Source organism: Dipodomys merriami, unplaced genomic scaffold, assembly GCF_024711535.1.
Source record: "Dipodomys merriami isolate MVZ:Mamm:240054 unplaced genomic scaffold, mDipMer1.0.p SCAF_3, whole genome shotgun sequence".
Classification (NCBI taxonomy): domain Eukaryota; kingdom Metazoa; phylum Chordata; class Mammalia; order Rodentia; family Heteromyidae; genus Dipodomys; species Dipodomys merriami.
The window spans coordinates 79985896-79993251 of NW_027204492.1; the positions used below are offsets into that span (position 1 = coordinate 79985896).

General features: G+C 37.8%; 1 non-coding gene across 1 annotated transcript; it reads left to right on the top strand.

The window, feature by feature from the left end:
- Positions 1-1296: 1296 nt before the first annotated feature.
- On the top strand, positions 1297-1403 carry LOC138840616 (U6 spliceosomal RNA). The gene has a single exon (XR_011376168.1). It is a non-coding gene; the product is annotated as a U6 spliceosomal RNA (small nuclear RNA).
- Positions 1404-7356: the final 5953 nt, after the last annotated feature.

The window sequence follows — 7356 nt, forward strand, 5'->3', positions numbered from 1 at the left end:
GGTCAATTTGCTAATAAATTTTAAAAGTTTATTAGGCCCGGCTCTTTATAGTTCATACCCGTAATCTTAGCTACTCAGGAGGCTGAAATGTGAGGATTGCATTCCAAGCCAACCCAAGCAGAAAAGTCCATGAGACTTTTCTCTCTAGTTAACCAGCAAAAAGCTGGAAGCGGGACTGTGGCTCAAGTGGTAGAGATCTAGCCTTGAGCAAAAATGCTCATCGACAGAGTGCCAGACCCAGAATTCAGGCTCCAGTACTGGTGAGCATGCACACACACACACACACACACACACACACACACACACACACACACATTTATTAAAACATACAGATAATTTTACTTAGCATTTCAACTTTTAGGAAATTATCCCGAGAATGTAATTCCTGCTGTTGAGGTCTTGAGTTGGTTGTATTAATTAAATGTGTTGTGTTGTCTTCCTGGAGCATATCCATAGAAGTTAAGGGAAATCCTATGATTGTTCCTAACAACTGTTGATGCACTTGAGAGCAAATAATAATGGTCAGAACTAGAGAAATAATAAAGAAACATAATGGCAAGAGGATACATTTTAGCCAAGCAGACTGGGATCACAACTGCAGCTTTGTCTTTTATTGCTGGGTGGCTTTAGAGTAGCTCATTCATTTCTCAGAATCTCAATATCTTTATCAGGAAAAATGAGACAAATGCACATTCTCTTCAAGGTTCTAGTAGTTACAGAAAGTACATGAGAAAGATAGTAATTGCGGATACATACTCCCTCTTAGAACAAAGTAAATGCAATGAAGTTACGCTTGGTAAAACAAACAAACAAAAACCAGTATCAATGCAAAAAAAAAAAACAGTTAAAAACAAGAGCAAAGATCCAGTCTATTTGGCACTTAAATATTCTGTGCTCCTTATAATCTAATGATTTTGCTTATAAATAATGCACAAGTCATTTTTTTCCTGATCCTGGGGCTTAAACTCTGGGGTTGGGCACTGTCCCGAAGCTTTTGTGCTCAAAGCTTTCCCTCTACCACTTGAGTCACAGCGTCACTTCTGACTTTTTCTAAGTAGTTTATTGGAGATAAGAATCTCACAGACTTTCCTGCATAGGCTGGCCTCAAACCTCGATCCTCACATTTCAGCATCCTGAGAAGCTGGGATTATAGGCATGAGCCACCAGCACCAGTACCTGGACGGTCGTTATTAAATACTCAGAAACCCTATACCCTTTTTAGACCTCTAAGGCATAAGTTACAAATTGGGGAATTATTGTCTGGCTTTGCCCATCAACATCTAAAATTTGCAAGTTGTGCTCACTTCAGCAGCACATTTACTAAAATTGAAATAATACAGAGAAGATTAGCATGGCCCCTGCGCAAGGATGACACTCAAATTCCTGAAGCGTTCCATATTTTTAAGACACTACATTGAAAATGAACTTGACAACTTTGGGTGGGGGGGGGAGGAGTTGAGCAGGTGAGGAAGAAAGGGTTGGATGGGGAAAAACAAAGGAGAAGGTAACAATGTTCAACAGGAAATGTACTCATTGTATTACTCACATAACTGTAACCCCTCTGTACAATATTGTTACAATAAAAAATTTAAAAAATTAAAAATAAAATAAAAATTTGAAGTTTCCCACACAAAACTAGATTTCCCACTTTTCCTTCAAAACTAGATGATCAGGCAACACTGGACTCATATTTGAAGGGCTATAATTTTACTTGAGTTGAATAGTGTCTGTACTCCTTTGATAAGACATATGTTCTGATTTGCCAACCTCCACCAGATTCTCTATATTCTTAATTATGTGGACTCCTAAATGTTGGAATTTTTTTTTGCCGGTCCTGGGGCTTGAACTCTGGGCCTGGGCGCTGTCCTTAAGCTTCTTTTGCTCAAAGAGAGCACTGTACCACTTGAGCCACAGCACCACTTCCAGCTTTTTAAAAAAATACGTTTTTATTGCAAAAATAGTGTACAGAGGGGTTACAGTTACATGAATAAGGCAATGACTTAAAGAGAAACTTCTCTGAAGAGAAAATAAGAATGCCCAATAGACACATGAAGAAATGCTCAACTTCTCTAGCCATAAAAGAAATGCAAATCAAAACAACATTGAGATTCCACTTCATCCCAGTTAAAATGGCTATAATCAAGAATTCTAATAACAACAGATGCTGGAGGGGATGTGGCCAAAAGGGAACCCTACTGCATTGTTGGTAGGAATGTAAACTTGTTCAACCACTTTGGAAAGCAGTATGGATGTTCTTCAAAAGACTCCACATAGAGCTCCCCTATGACCCAGCAATCCCACTTTTGGGCATTTCCCCAAACGATCACAAACAAGGCCATACTAAGGCTACCAGCACAACTATGTTTATCGCAGTATTATTTACCACAGCTAAGATATGGAACCTACCCAGATGCCCATCAGTAGATGATTGGATCAAGAAAATGTGGTATATATACAATGGAATTCTATGACTCCATAAAAAAGAATGACATTGCCCCATTTGTTAGGAAATGGAAAGACTTGGAACAAATTATATTAAGTGAAGCAAGCCAGGCCCAAAGAAGCATAGATTCCATGGTTTCCTTTATTTACAATAACTAGTATATGTCTAGGACAAGCAGAAAAGCTCAAAAGCTATGTATATATGACCACTTCCAGCTTTTTTGAATAGGTTATTGGAGATAAGAGTTTCACAGAGTTACCTGACTGGGTTTGCACCTTGATCCTCAGATCTCAGCCTCCTGAGTATCTAGGATTACAGGCATGAGCCACCAGCACCTGGATTGGCTTTTTAAATTATGTTTTTATTAACTTTAAGTAGTTGTATAAAGGGGTCACAATTCAACATGTCAGTTCATGAGCACCATACATCTTAATCATCCCTTTCATCATTCTCTCAGTTCCCTCCCAAGCCCAAACATCCCCTCCTTTTTCCTATTTCCATATGCATGGAAGGTTCTGACTGCATTCCTGACTAACTCTCCCCTCTGTCTGTCCCTTTTCTGCTGCTAGTACTGGTGCTTGAAAGCAGAGCCTGCATTATGTCCTTTAGCTTTTTTGCTCAATGCTAGTGTTCTACCACTTGAGCCACAGCTCCACTGTTTGGTAGATATATGAGTTTCATAGACTTCTTGTCCAGGATGGCTTTGAACTGCAATCCTCAGATCTCAGCCTCCTGAGTAGATAGGATTACAGGTTTGAGATCCTTTGAGAAGTTTGGGCTTCCCCTTTGTTCTACGTCCCGAAGCCTGTAGTACTGAAGGGAATTAGATAAAGCCAAGCACATAACTGAATTACTTTCTCAGACTGTACAGTATTCACTCTACTGAGAGTATAAATATGTCTCTATAGGAAGAAACACTTTTTTCTGATAATGGTGCTGCTGCTGTTGATAGAAACTAATTTTTTCCTGCAATTTATCTTCTCATGTCTTTTATCCACCAGTTCAATGACTATAAGAGACTTGCAGTTGAAAACCAGAACTTGAAAAAAATATGAGATGAGAGGGCAAGTGTGCCTCATTGTACTTTGTCAAAAAAGATTTTATATTATAAAGTATGGTATAAGTTGCATCTCATGAGTGTCTTTCAAAAGAATTTAGAACTAAATTCCTTTGAGATTTATGAAATCATTAAGAGATTGGAACAAAATGAGGGGAAAGAGGAAAAGGCTCATATAGGATTAAATAATAAGTGATTCAGAGGACTGACTTTGAAGAAGAAAAGGAAGGCACTAGGCATTTCATGGGAAGATAGAAATCAATAGAGCAACTGCTATTTTCAATTTAATTCACAACAGTAAGGTAGAAATGAATGGCAAAATAACTGTTAGAAGGTGAACCTATCATTTTAGAGGCTATGTAAATTGAATATCTTTTAGAATGGTGGTTATGGAGAGCAGTGACTCAGCCTATAATCCAAGATACTTTAGAGGATGAGATCAGAGGATCATAGTTTTTCTCTCTTTTTTTTTTTTTTTTTTTTTTTTTGTTGGCTGTGGGGTTTGAACTCCGGACTTGGGCGCTGTCCTTGAGCTCTTCAGCTCAAGGCTAGTGCTCTACCACTTGAGCCACAGCACCACTTCCGGTTTTCTGGTGGTTAATTGGAGATAAGAGTCTCACGAACTTTCCTGCCTGGGCTGGCTTTGAACTGCAATCCTCAGATCTCAGCCTCCTGAGTAGCTAAGATTACAAGTGTGAACCATCGACGCCCAGGCTCAGAGGATCATAGTTTAAGGCTAGCTCAGGTGTAAAAGTTTGTGAGGTTCCATTTCACTCAATGACTGAGAGGGGCGGCTTTCTACCTGATAACCTAGGTACAGTAGAATCATAGGGCACAGTGAAGTACCTGTCATGCCCAGAAACAAGGAGGAAGTAAAGGTAATAGGATTGCAGTCCAGGCCTATCTGTACATAAAGTGAGACCCTGCCTTTAAAATAATGCTCTTAATAAAAGGCTGAAAGAACAATTTAAGTGGTAGAGCACCTGCCCTGTAAGGACAGAACCCAGAGTTCAGTCCTAGTGCTAAAGAACTAAAAAAAAAAAAAAAAAAGAATAGAATGGTGACCATAGGGGTCTTTGTAATCATTTAAAATTTTCTGGGCTAATGGTTTGGCCTCAGTGGTAGAGTGCTTGAAGTTCAAGGCCCTGCGTTTGATCGGTAGCAATACCATGCTCTGTGAGTGATGCAAATAATTACCTAAAGCAGATGTTAAATTTCCGAGACAGCCCTATGAAGCCTATTTAACTTACCACATTGTTAAGAGTTGACACTGGTTCTATTATAGTCGAATGGGAATGTGTCACCACAGAAAACATTATATGTGAAGCTTCGTTCCAAATTGCAAGACATAAATACACCTGGAAGCAGTGGGAGCAGATGCTTCCTCAACATGCATTGTGTGCAATTCCCAAGATTGGGGCTGAGTGGGAAAAGCCATACAAAAGAAAGTACTTGGGAATCACTAAATGCAACAGGGAAATAAGAGGAGTCAAAACATAGTTGAATTATAAAACATCTCTTCAAGGCATTCGATATATGAAGTAAATAAGAAGTCTAGTATTTATCTACTTATCTTTAATTTGAGAGGTTAACACTGGGACTTTACTGCCCAGGCTGGCTTTGAACCATAATCCTCAAATTTCAGCTTCCTGAGTAGCTAGGATTACAGGCATGAGCCAATGCACCCAGCAAGTGTTTATTTTTACATATCTCAATGTTTTTGGTTTAGAGTCTGAAGGTGGCACATATTGGTAAATGATATATGTCCAGTCTCATCAGATATTGAAAATACCAAGGTACAAATCTATGGAGAATTCAATAGACATAGGAAAATGTCTTGTACTCTGTAGATGGCGAAACTAATAGAAGAGTGCTGAGTTGCTGCTGTGTTAGTAGCTCACACCTGTAATCCTAACTACTCAGGAGGCTGAGATCTGAGAATCTCAGTTTGAAACCAGCCAGGCAAGAAACTCTGTAAGAATCTTATCTCCAATAAACTACTCAGAAAAAGCTGAACGTGACACTGTGACTCAAGTGGTAGAACGCTAGCCTTGAACACAAACAAGTTCAGGGACAATGCCTAGGCCCTTAGTTCAAGCCATAGAGATAGTAAAAAAAAAAAAAAAAGTTGAGTTGACATTAAAAGTTAATATTAAAAACTTGAGTTAACGTTAAAAGTTAAAATTTTGAGTTAAGTTAAAAGTTAACATTAAAAACTTGAATTTTTGTTAAAAGTCATCTGGAACAGTAGATGTAGAAGTGGTAAAAGTGTCATCTAAGGAAAGAATCTTCAGTCCTATCTTCACCAAGTCTTTCCAAACAGTAGTAGGTAAAAAGAGCTTAAAAAGAATCTATTTCCACCAATTCCATTTCAATGTGTCTAAAACTAAACAGCTAGAAAATACCTCTGAGGTCAAGGCATCCCCTTTTGCAATACACTTTTCCCTACTTTACAGGATTCAAGACATATTTCTGCCACACAACCAAGATGTTGCTGGGGTACATTCCTCATTGCCTTTGGGTATAAAAACCACAAGAGACAACTTGAAATATGTATCAGTGCCTGGATTGTGAAACTAAATAACTCTAATGACTACATAATAATTCTTCCACAAGTCTGTGATTTTTCATTTATTTGCTTTGGGCAAAATTGAAGGACCTAATTGAGTTGTTAGCTTGTAAGACATTAAAATAATTTATGAAGCCAAGTACCAATGGCTCATGTCTGTAACGCCAGCAAGTTAGGAGGCTGAGATCTGAGGCTTGTGTTTCTGCATCAGCCCAGACAGACAAAGTCATAGACTCTTATTTCCAAGTAACAAACAAAAACCCAGTACTGGAGGTATGGATTAAGTGGTAGAGTGCCAACTGTGAATGGAAAAAGATTTTGCAAGAGCGCAAGAACCTGAATTCAAGCTTCAGTACCAGAAAAATATACTAAATTAATTATGAAGATAGATCATGTTGTTTTGCTTATTATTTAGAAGAAAATCAAAGAGAGAGAATTACTATGACAATGACATGTAGAGTTGCATATATTTAACAAATTGCATCGCTTATATTTACTAAAAATATGATAAGAAAATACTATCTAATAGTGAGTAATATTCATGTTAAGATAGATGAATAGGAAAAAAGTATCCAAATGAAATTCCAATTAACTTTTCATATATTTACCAAAGATGGTAAAATATTTATATTTTTATCAGTGGTATGCTAACAATAATTATAGGAACAATTTTTGCATTAAAGTTAATTTTATTTTGTTTAACTGTTACAGTAGAGAAGTATGGGCATAAAGACAACAGAAAGGCTTTTCAAAATGCTAACATTTGTTCAGGGCAAAAATTCTGGTTTCTCTTATTTGCAATAACTAGTATACATCTAGGATAATCTTGCCAGACAAGCAGAAAATTCAAAAGCTATGTACACAGGGCCATATAAGATGATACTAAGTGAAATGAACCCCAAGATATGGACACAAGGGGTTTTGTCTTTGTTGCTGTTCTTCTTAGTGTACTATGTGATTATTTTGTTTCTTTTGTATGTTCTTCCCCCTATGGTATAACCCCTGTCTCTGTATTTGATTCTGGTGCCCTGCATCTTATATATACATTTTTCTAATTTGGGGAGGGAAAGGAGACAACAAAATGCTGAAATAAGGATACAGGTTGACCCATTGTAACAATTAGATGTACAAGACAGTATGTTGAAAACGAACTTTACACCTTGGTGGAGGAGGGAGGAGTTGGGGAGGTGGGGAGGGAATGGATAATAGGGGAAAAATAAAGGAGGGGATAACAATGCTTGATAGGAAATGTACTCATTCCTTACTAATGTAACTGTAACCCCTACA